At 41.1% G+C, this 18,498-nt stretch overlaps 1 protein-coding gene across 18 annotated transcripts in view; it reads right to left on the reverse strand.

Annotated features, from left to right (window-relative positions):
- ARVCF (ARVCF delta catenin family member) overlaps positions 1-18,498 on the reverse strand; it is a 1,120,703-nt gene that overhangs the window by 594,194 nt on the left and 508,011 nt on the right. The window contains exon 4 of one of the 18 annotated variants that reach the window (XM_068243352.1): positions 695-799. The exons of the other annotated variants lie outside the window; for them this stretch is intronic. The gene's annotated coding sequence lies outside the window, so the exon portion shown is untranslated. The remainder of the gene's footprint in view (positions 1-694; positions 800-18,498) is intronic. 18 annotated transcript variants of the gene reach the window in all.

Below are 18,498 nucleotides of genomic sequence, written 5' to 3' on the forward strand. Positions count from 1 at the left end.
ACATAAGACTACTGATTAATGTTAAAGGATATCTGACCCAAGGCAAAGTCCATGTAGTCACACCCTGTAAAATTTTCAGACGAGAAGAGGCAAGCTTGCCACCCTCCCATTTCCTCCTCTTAAAGAGGAGCTGTCAGCCATACTATCTCAGGAAAAAAAAACACATATATAAGTAGATAAATACTTGCTCTACTTACATAACATATGAATTGCACTGTGCACATTTTGATTCTAGTAATTTTTCTACAGTAAAAAAGAGAAAATATTTCTTAGGATTTCCATTTTGACTCTGTCTATCTTGAAGCTAATCAAAGTCTTAGGCTAGTTTTGCTTTGGGTAAGGTGTGCTTTAATAGGAGAATTTATTTATTTTTTTCTAAATAAAAGTTCTAAACTTTTACTTAAGAAATTTTATTTTAGAAAGTGTTCTAAAATAAAGTTCACTTTAAACAAAAAACCTTATCTGTTTTCATAAAATTCACAACTTTTTTGTGTATACACAAAGCAATTAAAGAGTCATTTTTAGTTAAATTTGGACAGTTAAAAAAGCAGTTTGTTGTAGCCATCTGGGTGTGACATTCACAAAGGGGTTACAGTACACTAGTAATGCCTGGAGCATTTGGTGCATAAGATGGGACTCTAGTGACCTGCAGTAGGTCCTGCTGTTTAGTTTGTGTCTGTTCTCTGTTACTTACAGACTTAAAGGATGCAGCATTTTCCAGTGTACAGCAACAAGCTAATCAATGGCATCTCAGCAGGCTGGCCCCCGAGACTGCGCTGTTACCTTACACTTCACAAGTCTATCAAAGAGAAATTACAAAAAAGAATGCTTCAAAAGTAGCTGTACAGAGCACCATACAAAAAGAACAGTGGAAACAACAAATAATACTGTAAATCAGAAATTGGGATGTAGGTATGATCTGACCATCATTAGGGATGTGCCAGTGGGTGCATAAAGAAAAATGCTAAGTTTAGGCAAGAGTTTCTGTTTATACTATAGGCAAAAGATGCAAAGACAAGGGCAACACAATCGCTAGTTATCAGGGAAAAACATAGAACAACATCAAACATGTTTCTCTATACAGTACTACTTATTAACTTATCCTCTAACATTGAGAGATACAGTATTTTAAAAGCACCTATAGAGAGCAGATTGTTGCTTGTTGCTTGATCCAAGCTAAAATAACCATATTGGGGTAATGTCATCACATGCCCATAGGTATCATAAGGCTAGTTACAATATTGTATATTATGTTCTCTGTACAGCGCTGCGCAAGATGTAGCCGCTATATAAATACTAAATAATAATAATAATCAGAGCACTCCCGGACATAGAAAGGCAACTTATTGTGCAGGTGCTAATCCCAAATGGCTGAACAATCTTATTTTTGCATCCCAACTACATAGTGCGCATGAGCAGAACATTCCTGGCCGCAGGTGCGCAATCAAGGATGCACATCGTCAGACAGCACTTGCGCAGTCTTCACCAACCCTCCCAACCAGGAAGAAGCTTTAGAGGGTCGGTACATATTCATTGAGGGAGCCGGAGGAGAATGGGGAGAGCATGAAGAGAGCCCACTATACATATCTGCTTACATTTTCGTTTGGGCTAAGGTATCTGTTAAGCATGTATTCAAACCTCCACTCCATGCAGTAAAACTATGGTAAAGAGTAATGTAACAACAGCAACTTAAACTTTAATATAACTTATCACCTACACTTTTATTAAACAGATCTTCTAGAAGAAAAATCAATGCATGTTTACATTGCCAAAAAATTAGCCAGATTATGCCTCAAACTGTATTCTTTTAAGGCACTAGGAAAAGGGTGTTTTCTGCCCTATGGAAAATGCTAAGGCCTCGTTCACACTAGGTACATTTTTGTGCGCTTTTCAGAGCACATTGAGCTGTGCGTTCTTCAAGGTATTGATTTTCCCATGTAATTAATGTGCCTGGTTCACATCTTTGCTCTGCGCTGAGTTGAGTTACAAAAACATAGTGTTGCATGCATTTCTGTGCGTTGAGCTGTAAAGCGCACATCAATGCAAGTGAATAGGTGTACTTTTTAGCACACAAAAGCACATACAGGGGCATAGAAACGCATGCGTTTTTTTACCCCTTAAAGAGACTCTGTAACAAAAATTTCATCCTGTTTTGTACCATCCTACAAGTTCCTAAACCTATTCTAATGTGCTCTGGCTTACTGCAGCACTTTCTACTATCACCGTCTCTGTAATAAACCAATGTATCTTTCCCCTGCCTGACTTGTCACGGTGTCTGGAAGGCTGCCAACTCTTCAGTGTGATCTGTTATGCACGCCCCCCTCCAGGCCCTTCTATGCACACTCCTGTGTGTGTGTTATTTACATAAGCCAGCAGCGTCTCTGCTCTCTTATCAGTGAGAGAAAGTTGGATAAAAATCCTCCTCTGTTAGGCCGTGAAAGGAGCTGGCTGAGGAATTACAGACAGGGCAGAGCTGTCTGCAGGAAGAAACAATCAGCCTGGCTGTCACTATTCAGTGCATGAGAGCTGCAGGGGACAAAAGGTAAACACACAAATGATCTTTTAAGATTCAAAAAGAAGGCTGTATACAGCCTGCTTGAGTATGGATGTATTTTCTGTGTGTGGACATACTGTACATCAACCTACTTCCTGTTTTGGTGGCCATTTTGTTTGTTTGTTTATAAACAAACTTTTAAAAACTGTTTTTGACTATTTTAAATGCGGCGGGGAGCGGCCGAAATTGTGACAGAGGGGAATAGGAGATGTCCCTTAACCCACTGATATGTTTACTTTTGTGCGATTTTAACAATACAGATTCTCTTTAATGAAAAAAAAACACATTTGCATTTGAAAACAAATCTTTATTGACAATTGCTACAATAAGCAAAACATGCTTAAATAAAGATCACAGCAACACCCGAGAAGCGCACTAAATCGCGCACAAACGCATGCATTTTCATCATTCGCTTTTATAAGTTTCTCAACGCACCCAATGTGAACGAGGCCTAAGACTTAGAACAGGAAATTAGGATAGTGTGATGTATATAAATTCTGGGTTGTAAGCAGATATGAAAAAACATTGTCAGTAAAAATCCCGTATATCCCTATGGCCGTAATGTACAGTGTTAATTCCATTCTGGTTGCAGTTTCACTTGCAACCATTAAATAAACCACTTGTGTTATGTCACTTCTGAATCAATGACCCCTGGGCTGCGGTTGTCAGCACTGAATTATTATACATTTACAGCAAGCAAGCCAAGATCTCCTCCTGCGTGAGAGTCTAATGTAGAATGTGTAACAGCTGGTCACGTTACCTCTCCGTCACTATTAGCAGCTGGAAGATAGCAGAAAATACGCCTAGAGCGGCAGGATTTTAGCAGAAGACAGCACAATCAAAGAAACAAACTCAGCTCCTTATTGCCCTGGCAGAATTCAGAGAGCATAAAACACTGTTAATTACAAAGTATTGATTGGGTCTTCCCTCGCTTTTACAGGATCAATGAGACGGCATACAGACAAATGGTTTTCCGAGGTGAAGTAAAGGCACTCCAGGGAATTTTTAGTTCCAGTTACTACAAACCTACAGCATTTTTTTTCAGTTATGAAAAGACAGATTTTCATAATCCATTTTGCACAGAGAATTTCTCAACTAGAAACTTTCTCCATGTTTTTTTTGTACAGAATCCGACACGTAAGTGTAACAACCATTGCTTTCATTTACAAATTCATGCTATTCATCTCTGATTTTGTGCACAAACATACCATTTCTATACCTGACCTGAATACAAACATATAATTCTAATCATTAAAAAAAAACAATCTGTCTAACATCCGAATTTGACCTTCTCATGTTAGATGATGCTTATTTTTATAAAGTGATGAATGTAGCTTAACCACAACCTGCGGGTTGTTTTCATGGATGGAAGCAATTTTTCCCTGTAGCACTCCTCCCATTTATTTGCCAATAACTTTATCACTACTCATCACACCTAAATGATCTAGATCTTGTTTTTTGCCACAAATTAGGCTTTTTGGAGGTGATACATGTTTCCAGTAACTTTATTTTCTGTGCATTTTATAGAGAAATACAAGAAAAAAAAATGAAAAAAATACACAATGTCTCCAATTCCATCCCCTGTAGTTTTAAAATAAACAATGCTACTATTGATAAAACCTTTACATTTTATTTCCCCAGTTGTCCCGGCTTCACAACTTTTAAATTACAATCCTAGTACAATTTATGGCAACAATGCATTATTTGGAAATAAAGGTGTATTTTTTCTGTTTCTACCCTATCGATAATTACAAGCCCCTTATTTGCTAAAATATTAGTAATATACCCTAATTACATACATATTAAAAAAGATCAGATCCTAAGGTAACTATTTATGTATTTTTTTTAAACTGTCACTTTTTTAAAATGTTTTGTAGCTACGGGGGAGAGGTGGGTGTCTTATTAAGGTTTTATTATTTGTATTTATTTTTTTACTTTTATTTTACTTTTTTGTCACTAGTTGGTGCTATACACTATCCTGGAAGTTACCAGAAAGTGCACAATCTATTTTTTTACTACATTTGTACTTTCACTTTTATGAATCAACATGCTTCATGATTCAAGGCCTGTTGATTCATTTACAGGGGCTTCGGTTGGCTCCAGGAACAAATGTTCCCTTCACCAATCGATCCTCTGTAACTGCCATGCATATGCATCCAGATAGACTAGCATGACTAGTCGTCCAGACAGGAGTAAGAGGTTAAAGAGGAACTGAAGTGAAAATAACATAATGAATAATATTGCTTACCGCAATATTTATTTTATTATTTTATTCCCATGTTCCCCTCTCTTTTTGTGACGGAAGCGTTCTGGTAGTGAGGCGGCGGAATCCGCGCACAAAGCGGCGGAATCCGCGCACAGAGCGGCGGTTTCCCCGCAGCAACATGCTTCTGGTTTCTCTGGACCTAGTAGTGCACACAGATGGAGAGCTACGTGCGCGCGCGCACCGCATGACAGGCTCTTTATGCTAATAGGAGAAGGGTCAGCTGATCGAGGCGGTCAGCTGATCCCAGCTCAGCAGGTGATTGGTTGATGGGAGCTGGGCGGCGCTGTGGAGCGCTTTACTATATATATCTCTTGCTGTTCAGTTGCTGGTTGTCTGGCGTTGCGAATACCTATGTGTTAGCACTCAGACCTTAGTCAGATCCTTCAGTGTGGTGGAACCAGGAGGACCTGGGAATCCACACTTAGCCAGTTCACTGTATTATTATCTGTGTTATTCTCTAGCATAGTTCCAGGGTGTAGAGACCACGGACCTCACATCTCAGACTAGGAATATTGTATCTCATCTGTGTTATTCCTTAGACCAGTTCCAAGGTGTAGAGACCACGGACCTCACACCCCAGACTAGGAATATTGTATATCATCTGTGTTATTCCTTAGACCAGTTCCAGGGTGTAGAGACCACGGACCTCACACCCAAGACTAGGAATATTGTATATCATCTGTGTTATTCCTTAGACCAGTTCCAGGGTGTTGAGACCACGAACCTCACACCCAAGACTAGGCATTGTTTGATATCTGTTATGACCTATTGCATTCCTGACTATCCTTCTGCTTTCTGATTCGGTACCTACGCTTATCTGATTACCTGTTGCCAACCCTGCCTGTCCCTGGTTACCGAATCAGCCTTCTGTCTCTGTACCTTATCTGCCTGTGTGTTGCTGACCCGGCCTGCCCGACCCTTCTGGCTGTCACCCAAGCTTTGGGTGCTCAGTCCTCCTGCAGGGGTCCCCTGCTCCTCAGAGGGGGGCCCTGCTGCAAAACCAGTCGGGAACTCTCCCTCCTGGAGCCCCTGACTGCAGTAGAGTCTTCTCTACTAATTGGACCACCTACTACCCCGGTGGTTAAATTCCTACTGTTACACCAAACACTTACACGCTTCAGGTGTCTAGAGGTTAGTACTATATCTGTATTATTGGTGATTCTGCAGATCATCCATAATCAGGTATAGATCTGTATTCTTGGTGATACTGCAGATCACCAATAATCAGATTCTCTCTGGTTGCTGACACCTATCGTTACACTTTTCTTCTTTTTGAGTGTGATATGGACAAGGGAGCTATAGAAAAGGGGGGAGGCTTTATCACTTTACTCTTACCGAGTGCCATGTGGGCTGGTATGCCCCGCACAGGTTGATCGGTCCACTATTTGTCATCTAGATAGAACAATGAGAATCAACTTGATTATCTTTGGACCATTGAGAATTGGGGTGAATCTCATTGGTTCACCTAGTGGATGAATGGGGAGCCCCAGTGTGAGCTTAAAAGATGCTTAGAGGGTGGCATCTGCAGCAGTTGCAGTGGGTCTCGTAGGCAGCACATAGTGGCAGAAGGCAATATCGCCAGCAGAGCCAGGTATTCAGCTTGGACGTCGGGTAAGTGCTGGGAGCCTGCTGGCTCTAATGATGCATGTTGGGTGACAGCGACGGGTGGGCATGCATCTCTCAGGGAGCAAAGGCAGCAGTGACGAGGTGCTGAAGGACAGCTCCAAGGCGCAAATGCCTCTTTCCCATTGATCGACATTGCTTTGTATTTGCCTGAGTTATGCTCTTAACGGTTGGACACTGCTCAGGTGAAGCTGGCAATTAAAAAAAATCCTGAGCAATGTGAGGTGATAAGAAGCTTGCATGTTTTGAGCTTCTTATCATCTTAAGTTGCATATGGCCCACTATGCTTCAGGAATTATGACTGTGGATATTTATTGCTAGAAATTTCTTCCGTTTAATTTTTACCTTGTGGCCAATTGGTAAGCTTTGCTCCTAAAGCTGCAGCAAGAAATACATTATAGGTAGTAGACTACAGACTAGTAACTGCCTGCCATCCTAACAAGTCATTATTAGCAAGCAGGAAAAGGTTTGCTTTGAGTTTATGGAAAGGTACAGGATGAAATGAGAGATTCTTGTGCATGCGGACGCTTTCTCTCTGACCCATGTGTGAACCTGTGGAATGCAGCCGACTCTGGGGATCACTTTGCAGAAGTCCCGCCCTGAATGTAAAACAACGTATGTTGATATTTTTGCATTAATAGACTCACCAAAGGAGACTTTTGTTGCACAACATTACCCAAACACAATTTTGTATTTTGTTTATGTCACCAGGGATCATTTTTACATAATTCATCTATTCTATGCCGAGCTTAATACATTCAGTTCCTGACAAATTTGATGGCTTCTGTATTCAGAATTGGAGCCAAATCAGCATGGGACTCAGAGGCGCACAGCAGAAAGCAGTCTAGAGAACACTTGCAATGAGGATAGGCGCGTTTGCCTTTCATCCTGCATTATGCCAGTAAGGATGGTGCTGTGCATGCTGAGGCTACAGGATGACTGTAATAGACTGGGCAGGTCCTCAGCTGCACTGATAGAAAAAAAAATGATCTGCATAGAATAAATATACTACAGGCCTTCTCCAAAACGTAGCAATTTACAGAACCCTTGTGTGAACTTAGCCTGAGATACTGTAAATTGAATAAAAGGATTATTGCTTTGATCTTCCACTTTCTATCTTTGTAAATGCGCTTCAGCTGCAAAACTACTATAAAACTCAATTCCTCTAACCAATTCCAATCCCCTTACTTTGGAAAAAGAAATAGCAGATGTACATCAAATAGTAACATGGCAAGATAGAAGTTGGCCAATGCACTCTAGTTTCAGCATATGCTAATACAGCTCTCATTTGTCATAAAATTCCAGTCTGCCCATAATGATGAGCAAAAAAATATCACGGTATGCTAATTAGCCCAACTCAGGAGGAAGACGTTGGAATTAGCAGCCCATACCTGCGATCAGTTGATTCAGTTAACCAGAAGCTGTAGAAGTGGCTCAGTGACTGCTAGCTCCCAATATCCATCTACCTGGTAAAGCTAATCAGCTTACCAGGAGAATTTCAGCTAATCATTACATGAGATGAGAGGGTAGACAGACACCCAAACTTTATTACGCTGTATGTAGGAAAACCTCTCAGATTGTATGCCCATGTTGTGGGGAGAAGAGAGGGGTGCCAGCATGGATGTCATTTTAATGTCTTTACCCAGATATTTTATCAGCAATTCAAACTTTCAGCCATGCAACTTGGACAGCTTACATCTGCATGAAGAGTCTCCTGGTAAAAATAGACTCAGCTAAAGAGGCACTTTAACTTCAGATTAAACTTCATCCCAATCAGTAGCCGAACTTTCCTATGAGAAAACGTTACCTTTTCACAAACAAATAATCAGGGACATCTGTATGGCTGATATTGTGGTGAAACCGCTCCCACAGTGTGATGTCAGGACCATGGCCCTGACAGTTTCTGTCTGTGAACCTCATTCCCTCGCATTGTGGGAAATAACTTCTGTTTCTAACTGCCAAGCAGTTTTTCCTTTTGCGGGATGTTCATTTATTGAGAGTTCTAAGCACAGACATTATCTGGCAGGACTAAAGATGTTGGCACCTGTGATACATTTCAGAATGTAAATCAGGGAGAGGAAAGATTTTACAATGGGCAAACTCTGAGTAAATAAATTATATTTCATAAAAATGACCTGAAAAAATGAGAACCGTTAGCACTGCACTTTATTTTTTCCCTGATAAAGCCTTGATATTATAAAGGCAAAACATGTTGGATTAGTTAGTGATTTGTGGTGATTGTTATTTTTTTGTATGGGGAGTTACTGTAAAGGGTTGTTACCGCGTTTTGGCTTCACAGGGAGAAAACTCCCCTCCATGTTTATCAGTCTAATACCAGGACTGTTTTTTGTACTAGTGTTAGATGATCATTCACACCTCCCACCATCCTGAAGATTGTGTGTTTATGTATAGTGATGGTTTATGTGTGAGGCCCATTCCATTTATCAATATTTATTAAAAGTGAACTTTTAGGTATCACAATACAATTAGGAGAAGGGCTAAATTTAGGAACGGTTTTACTGTTCAGTGTTTGGGGTTGGTTACCTGTACTCTCTCCTTTCTGTTTCATGTGTTTTGATTTTTTAAATGAGAGCCTTCATAGAAAATTATTATTATTATTATTATTATTATTTATTAGATTTATATAGCGCCAACATATTACGCAGCACTGTACAATAAATAGGATTACAGACAATGATAACAGGGGTGACAGAACAATACAGGTAACAGACCATAGATACAACAATACAGGTAATAGCAATAAGATACACAACACAATGCAGATAGTAGTACAATGCCAGATCATAAACTGGAATGGTAGTGGTAAAAAATGACCAGTTCCAAATTCTGGGTACAGTGCACACAGTCAAGTATGATACACAAGGGGAGAGGGCCCTGCCAAAGGCTTACAATCTAGAGGGAGGGGTTGGTGACACAAAAAGAGGGGGTGCATAAAGAAGTTATGGGCAGAAAGGATTAGGGTAGTGTTGAGTTGATGTAGGCCTCCTTGAAGAAGTGAGTTTTGAGTGCTTTTTTGAAGGTGTTGAAGGTAGGAGCGAGCCTGATGGGCAGTGGGAGAGAGTTCCACAGGATAGGGGCAGCTCTAGTGAAGTCCTGCAGTCTGGCATGAGAGTGCGAGATGCGTGGGGTGGTTAAGAGGAGGTCGTTGGAGGAGCGAAGTGGGCGGCTAGGTGTATATCTGCTGACCAGGTCAGAGATGTAGGTTGGGCAGGACTTGTGTATGGATTTGTATGCCAAACATAGGATCTTGAAGCTGATTCTGAAGTGAATTGGAAGCCAATGAAGAAATATAAGTGAGCAGTTTTACGTGCCAAAAGATTTACAGTTCTGCCAAACCAACAAACAGTAAATGTTAGGCTTGTTGGTGTTAATTCCTTTTCAAAGGGCAGGCAAATGATGCAGGAAGCTGGAAAGCTGATTTTGGCAATTATAGTATCAACTATTTAGAAACCACAAACTCATTAATACTGACCACTGCTGAGTGGTACTCCATGAAAATGTAACTAAAAATATGCAAAAAGGTCTAGGCCATCCCGGCAGGTCTGGGGTCAGTTACTGTCGTTAATAACCTGCCCTTAGTTACATACAGTGGGTTGCAAAAGTATTCGGCCCCCTTAAAGTTTTCCACATTTTGTCACATTACTGCCACAAACATGCATCAATTTTATTGGAATTCCACGTGAAAGACCAACACAAAGTGCTGTACACATGAGAAGTGGAATGAAAATCATACATGATTCCAAACATTTTTTACAAACAAATAACTGCATAATTATTCGGCCCCCTGAGTCAATACTTTGTAGAACCACCTTTTGCTGCAATTACAGCTGCCAGTCTTTTAGGGTATGTCTTTACCAGCCTTGCACATCTAGAGACTGAAATCCTTGCCCATTCTTCTGTGCAAAACAGCTCCAGCTCAGTCAGATTAGATGGACAGCGTTTGTGAACAGCAGTTTTCAAATCTTGCCACAGATTCTCAATTGGATTTAGATCTGGACTTTGACTGGGCCATTCTAACACAGATATGTTTTGTTTTAAACCATTCCATTGTTGCCCTGGCTTTATGTTTAGGGTCGTTGTCCTGCTGGAAGGTGAACCTCCGCCCCAGTCTCAAGTCTTTTGCAGTCTCCAAGAGGTTTTCTTCCAAGTTTGCCCTGTATTTGGCTCCATCCATCTTCCCATCAACTCTGACCAGCTTTCCTGTCCCTGCTGAAGAGATGCATCCCCCGAGCATGATGCTGCCACCACCATATTTGACAGTGGGGATGGTGTGTTCAGAGTGATGTGCAGTGTTAGTTTTCCACCACACATAGCGTTTTGCATTTTGGCCAAAAATTTCCATTTTGGTCTCATCTGACCAGAGCACCTTCTTCCACATGTTTGCTGTGTCCCCCACATGGCTTGTGGCAAACTGCAAACGGGACTTCTTATGCTTCCTGTTAACAATGCCTTTCTTCTTGCCACTCTTCCATAAAGGCCAACTTTGTACAGTGCATGACTAATAGGTGTCCTATGAACAGTGTCTCCCACCTGAGCTGTAGATCTCTGCAGCTCGTCCAGAGTCACCATGGGCCTCTTGACTGCATTTCTGATCAGCGCTCTCCTTGTTCGGCCTGTGAGTTTAGGTGGATGGCCTTGTCTTGGTAGATTTACAGTTGTGCCATACTCCTTCCATTTCTGAATGATCGCTTGAACAGTGCTCTGTGGGATGTTCAAGGCTTTGGAAATCTTTTTGTAGCCTAAGCCTGCTTTAAATTTCTCAATAACTTGATCCCTGACCTGTCTTGTGTGTTCTTTGGACTTCATTGTGTTGTTGCTCCCAATATTCTCTTAGACAACCTCTGAGGCCCTCACAGAGCAGCTGTATTTGTACTGACATTAGATTCATAGCCGGCCTTTGATATGAGCGACCGGAGCGGTCGCTCAGGGCGCCAGCTTCCAAGGGGGTGCCTATAGCTGGTTGCCTATACTGAGGTCACCTACACCTGATTTCCTATACTGAGGGCACCTATAGCTGGCTACCTTTACTGAGGGCTCCAACACCTGGTTACCTATCCTGGAGGCATCTACGCCTCCATACACCTATGGGGGGATGGAGACCTTCAACTGACTTCCTATACTGGAGGCACCTATGCTTGGCAACCTATATTGAGGGCACCTACACATGAGATCCTATATTGTTCACTGTGATCAATGGAATTATCTGTCCTCCATTTTGAAAATGGCCATTACCCCATAACAGCTTCCTGGTCAGCACACTGTTAAACTGTAATATCGCCCACTTGAGCCATAGGGAAACATGGACATTACCTGGCACATTCAGTTGTAACTGACAGCAGCTGATATGTAACTGACAGCAACTGGTATAGTTCAGTTCTGACATAATATTGCCAGAACTGGAAGGGATCACTATAAGAAGAAAATGGTGAGCTTCTGAGAGGAACTGACAGTAAGGTAAGTATGTAATATTCATTTACAGCTACATCATGTGTTTATTCTATACAATAAAACTGAAGTGTTGCTGCGTCCAGCAGTTTGCAGCGTCCCTGTGTCCTAGGTTTTTTGTTACTGCGCATGTGTGCAGTAACGGACGGCTGGGATCAGGGAGCTGGGAGGGCGAGCGAGGTGGGCGGGTGCAGGCTAGCGAGGTGGGCGGGGCAGGCGAGCGTGGTTGGCGGGCGCACGCTCGGCGGTTGCGTGCGCTCGCATGCGCACTAGCTGCTGCGGCTGCGGGAAACAGACCCAGAGCCCGTTTTTAAACGGGCTTGGGTCTACTAGTTTTAAATATTTTAATCAGTTTAGGTTCCCTTTAACAAGTTAACATTGGCATGAGCCTCATTGTTTAATTATTCAAAATTAGTGTGAAGAAACATCACTAATGTATGGGGGAATAGTTTACCTAATTCAATCTAAGTCTGACTTTACTCAGCCTGAAGAAAATACTATCACCACATATAGTTGTTAAGGATATGGACAAATTAGTAAATTATTTACACTGCCAATCAGTCCAATCAAGAAGCTCCCTTAAAGAGAACCTGAACTGGTATTAAAAAGGCAAAATAACAATACACAGGTCATACTTACCTCCTGTGTAGTCTACTCCTCAATCTCTTTCTCCTCTCCTGCGTCCCATTTGTTCACTGTGATCAATGGAATTCTCCGTCCTCCATTTTTTTCAAAAAGGTCATTACCCCATAACAGCTTCCTGGTCAGCACACTGTTAAACTGTAATATCGCCCACTCCACAAAAGCTGTCTACAGCTGTTTCGTGTGTGAACACGCCTCCTCAGGACACGTAGGGCCTGCCTAATCCCCCACCCATCCGGCTAAATACAGGTACTTGCTCCCCCCCACTCAAATCTCAGAGAGAGGGGGTATAACAAGAATGGTGAGGGAGGGGAAAAGACAGCAGTAAAAAATATTTCTCGGTAAAATTACAGGACACATTATCTGAAAAAGGCATTAATCTAATTTCTCATATTAAAACCAAGATTCCCCAAAGCCTCAGTACGTGTAAACATGGCAGCTTCCCTTTTTAACAATCTCTCATCCCTCAAACCACCCCTTTTGTCAATCTCCACTGTTTCTAAACCTGTAAAGGTAAGGCAACCTGCATTAGCATTATGCACCTCCCTTACATGTTCTATAAGCTGAGTGGCACCCTCCACATTCTTCACTGATCTTTTGTGTTGAAGAAAAAACACCACACACAGTAGACCACATATTTCGTACGACAACTGATGGACTGTCTGATTTTCCATGTGACTGCACCCATCTGTACAGTGTCGCATCTTTTCATAGACCGACATGCATCGTCCACAGGTGAAATTTCCCATCCATTTCTTTTTAGTCAGCCAATTATCTGCAGTTGTAATGGCGTTTTTTCCCACGTCACTGTGTACCAACACTTTTCTGATAGTTTTCCCTCTATGGAAGCTCACTCTAGGGAATTGTGTAGTCCGATCCTTAAGATGGTCGTCAGCGTATAAAGTGTGCCACTGCTCACGTATAACATGGCGAATTCTGTTTGAGAGGGGCGAATAATCAAAAATGAAATTCAATCTGCGTTCTCCACTGCGTTTCTTTACTCTCCTATTAAGGAGACGGTCCCGAGGGACCTCCCGAGCCCTATATAGGGCCTGTGAAATTGACTGAGGTAAATAACCCCTATTGAGGATTCGCTGGCGCAATTCTTCCGCTTGTGACTCAAAATCAATAACAGAGCTGTTATCAATCTGAGGAACTGACCGTACGGGATGGCGTCCTTGAAATGTCCCGGATGGTAGCTGTTGAAGTGTAGAAGACTATTTTATAGCAGTCACCTTCCTATGACCACTGGTAACTACCTGGTCATTTTCAATCACCACCTTCAGGTCGAGGTATTCCATCTCCCTATCCCCGAAGTGTGATGTGAATTCCATGTTTACATGGTTGGAATTAAACCACTCCATAAACCTGTTAAATTCAACACAGCTACCATCCCAGACTACAATGACGTCCATCCACGTACCTTCTCCATAGTCTCAAATTTTTTCGGAAGGAATTGGAGGAGGACCAAATTGTCTCATCCTCCCAAACGGCAAGAAACAAATTGGAATACGTGGGGTCCCCATCGCGGTCCCAGACACTTGTCTGAACCACTGTCCATTAAACAAAAAGGCATTTTGAGATAGAACAAAGCAGTCACATAGAAAGTCAGAGAACTCATCGGTTTTGCCATACCTATCCAGAATTTGATGTACAGCCTGTAACACTGCCTTATGTGGGATACAACTGTATAGGCTGACCACGTCTATTGTGGCCAAATGGAAGCAATCTTGCCATCGAAAACCATCCAGGACATTTATGATGTCTACTGTGTCCTGCACCAGGGACTTCACCAATCTGAGGCACGGCCTCAACTTGTGGTCCAAGTATCTAGAAAGGCCTTCCGTTAGTGAACCCACCCCGGAGACAATCGGTCTCCCCGGTGGGTTCACCAACGTTTTGTGCATCTTAGGTAAGTAGTACCACAATCTTTGTAAAAAGTTCCTCCTCCAATCTCTTATTCAGGAACCCCCAACTCAACGCCCCTTCTGAGGAGTGTCCTCAGTCTCCCTTTATCCTTCTCGGTTGGGTTAGTGTCCAATCTTTCGTAAGTTAGGGTATCATCAAGTTGGCGGTACACCTCTTTCAAATACATCTCTCTCAGGAGAATGACAAGATTGCCCCCCTTGTCAGCAGGTTTGCATATCAGGTCTTCCCTGGACTTTTCAGCGCTCGTTCTTCACTTTCAGTAATATTTTTACTTTCCCTGGGGTAAATACAGGCCTTAACTTCCCTTATTATTCCCTTCTGGAAGGACTCCAGAGGGCTACCGGGAGTAATGGGTGGATTGAAGTTAGATTTACGGAAGCGTACAAATTTGTCACCCTCCATCCCCTCCCAATTTGCCTCTTCAGTTTCCTGTCCCCCACTCTCCAATAAAACATCCCTCAAAATTTGCAGGGTATCCTCATCTTTGGTATCCAAAGGAGTGCTGACACTGAAGCCCAGAGATCCTATTTCAGCATTAACTTTCACTGCATCATTTTTGCTCTTAAAGTATTTGTGTACATTTATTTTTCTAATAGCCTCAATTAAGTCGATCTCAAACCGGCAAATATCAAAATCACTTGTAATACAAAAGTTCAGTCCCTTTGTAATATCACCCACTTAAACCATAGGAATACATGGACATTATCTTGCATATGCAGTTGTAACTGACAGCTGCTGATGTATAACTGACAGCAACTGGTATATTTCAGTTCTGACAAAATATTGTCAGAACTGGATGGGATCACCGTAATAAGAAAATGGTGAGCTTCTGAGAGGAACTGACAGTGAGGTTAGTATGTAATATTCATTTGCAGGTACAACATGTGTGTATTTAAAATATTTTTACTCGCTTCAGTTTCCTTTTAACAACAGCTGAAGAATACCTCGAAATTAGGCACCTCATTTAATTTTTAAGGAGCCTTGGCTACTGAATTCTTGAGATGTGCACCACTTGGGCATTTCTTCACTACACTTGAAATAATGAAATTATTTGGTTAGTGGCAAAATTACCAGAAAGTATTAAAAAAAAAAAAGAGGACAGGAAAATGTGAGTTGCTGACCGCTCTACAACAACTTTGCAAGGTTTCTTGTGACTAAAATGGTCAATTTCTGCTACAAGTACTCCCCTATGTGCAAAGCCACATATGGTTAAAGAAGACGAGGACTTGAAACATTATGGGCCAATTCACTTTTTCCCATAAGTTTTCTCCTAGGAGATAATTTTTCATCTTCTGTTTAAATAACTTTTCAGCGCTTTGCAATTGAACCAACAAGTAGGTACTGAGTATTTTCTTGCTTGCTGATGGCTTAAAGGCATTTTATTGATACGATATGAAAATTCACTTAGGAGAAAAGAGAAAAACTGAATTGGATCGGGCCCAATCCCAATGGGATTTTGAGTCTCTGAATGACTAGGCACTTCTACTTCCTGTTTTATCCTACATGATTTTGCTCATAAGAGATATTAACACAATGACATACTTCAGACAGTTGATGGGCAGAACACTCCAATCTGTTCTGAAATTGCTAAAAATGTTTGAAAAATTTACATGAAGGACTTTCTGTGTTAGATCTGCTTGACCCATTTACAAATAAACTTTATTCTTTGCAAATATTGAAAGAATGGTTACAACTTCCGGAATCTTGGGAATCTTGCTATCTTCAATTCTTTCAGATCCAACATTTTATTAAAGGTCTAAACCTCTACAACAGCTCAAACCTCCTCTGTTGCTGTCACTTCAATAACCCACATGCCTTTCTAAAAGCACCCTCTCATCTGATTTGCGTCAAGGAAACCTGCAGCGAGGAGAATACTGAGGCTGACATTTTTATTTCCCAAAATGAATAAAATTACAGAAGGAAAAATATAATAAAAAAAGACTAAAACGGCAAAGGCTGGAAAACATCTACTTCAAACAAAAACATTCTAGAACTGTGCAGGAGGACCAAGGCTCAGTGCACACAATGGAGCTGGTGATACCTGGTATGCCTATGTGCAGAGGTCTGTGACCTCCAAATCTGAAAAGCTATACACTGAATTAGCTCATAATAAAGCTGTTTGTGAAAATAGCATACTGTGAGCACCAGGGCTGCATTCTACTGAAGGAGTCTGGAAGACTGTAAGGAGAGATATTCTCCCTGAGATAATGCCATAAGTTGCACAGGTCACAAAACCTAACAGTTTCATGAAACTCTGAAGTTTGCTACTAAATCAAGTTTCTGCAGATCACATATCTTATTACTCACTATATGTGCAGTAAGTATAAAACTGCACAGAAAATGTACTATCCTACACTTAAATACTTACAAGACAACTATCAAAGTTAGCTAAAATTCTAAATTCCACATATATTACCAGTAATTACTAGCAACTAGTAATACATAGGCTTTGTTTCACCTTTTCATGTTTTATATGAAGAAAATGACATTTATAGAGAACAGCACTCACTGTGGACATTACTATGGAGGACTGAGCCCATCATATCCAGCATTAAGAAACAATCCTCACTGGCTCTAATACTGTTACTGGAATTCCTATCAGAATGATCGGAAGCAAAAATGTAGCTTCAAATGCGTGTAAATAATCATCAGCTGAAGCTCTGTGTTCCTGTCTGTGTGTGTCTCTCTGTCACGCAGTGTAAAGTAAACAATTCACAGCCAGGTTACAGTTCAGTTCTGCCTCCCCCTCCCCCTGATGCTGACACAATTTGCTACAAAACAGCTGGTAAACACAGCTTTTCTTTTCAAACGGGCTGTGCTGAGAGACCTATGAAAAGCATTTTAGTGTTGCTGGCTAAAAGCTCTGTAGGTATGAGGGGTTTACAGAAAAACTGTTTCTTTGATAGCTGTTCTTTAAAGCAATATTAAACTCTGACATAATATTCAATAAAATGTGTTTTCCTACTTTTTATAACCCATACAGTTATCATATTTGCTTTTGTGCACAAGTATTATTATTCATTTACAAATTACAAGGTACCAAAGTACAGTTTATTTCCTCTGAAAGCTGTCATTGCATTTTATTCATAGCTCCTGTATTTATTTATTTATTGTACTGTACCCAGTGATCACTTCTGAGCTCTCTCTGTTCTGCACACATTGGCCTCGATTCATCAACACTTAGCAAATTTGTTAACAACAGTTTGGTAAAATACCGAATTTGTTAACTTCATTTCAGGATTCATCAAAGTTATCTACAGCTGTTAGCGAACATTCGTTAACGATTCGGTAACAAGTGCAATTCATGAAAAAGAAAGTGGGCGTGGTTTAGCGTTACATTTAGGATTAGTTATCTCCTTCACTGCTCTGTCGTTATTCCTGTCAGATCATTGCTGACAGAGAAGATGGAGCCATATGAAGTGGTTATGTATCAGCTGAGAGTGATTCAAAGGCGCAGAAGGGCAAGAATAAGGTCTGCAACCATATAAATTTGTAAGAGAATAGATTTATTTGCTATAACACGACATCTGCATTTCTCTTGAATCATCTTGTAAGAGAACACAGGCAGTGCCAGGGTTAACTAATTTTGCTAGCTGCACTATAATTTTTTAGAAAAGGCTCCTATCAAATTGTGGGATTGTCCCAACCACTTCCAGAATCCTGGTCCAGGTGTTAAGCCCTATTCAGAATGTTGCTACGTAGTGCTCAAAGGACTGCCTTTTACCCACAATTCCATGGGAATCTTATGGCCTTGTGTTAAATTACCGCTGTAAAATGGAAATATCGACACGTTACCGAATGGTTACCGAATTGTTATCAAATTCACACCGAATGCCGAAAAACCTTGATGAATACAACTAGAAATCGCTAAACTTCGAATTCGGTAATTTAACAAACTGGAAAAAGTTATCTCAAAGACAATGATGAATCGAGGCCATAGAAGGAGTTTCAGCACTGCCAGGAATGTATACTAATTGTAGCAACAGAGGAATGTAAACAAAAGATTTTTGTATTGCAC

Source organism: Hyperolius riggenbachi, chromosome 1 (genome assembly GCF_040937935.1).
Source record: "Hyperolius riggenbachi isolate aHypRig1 chromosome 1, aHypRig1.pri, whole genome shotgun sequence".
In the NCBI taxonomy this organism is placed as follows: domain Eukaryota; kingdom Metazoa; phylum Chordata; class Amphibia; order Anura; family Hyperoliidae; genus Hyperolius; species Hyperolius riggenbachi.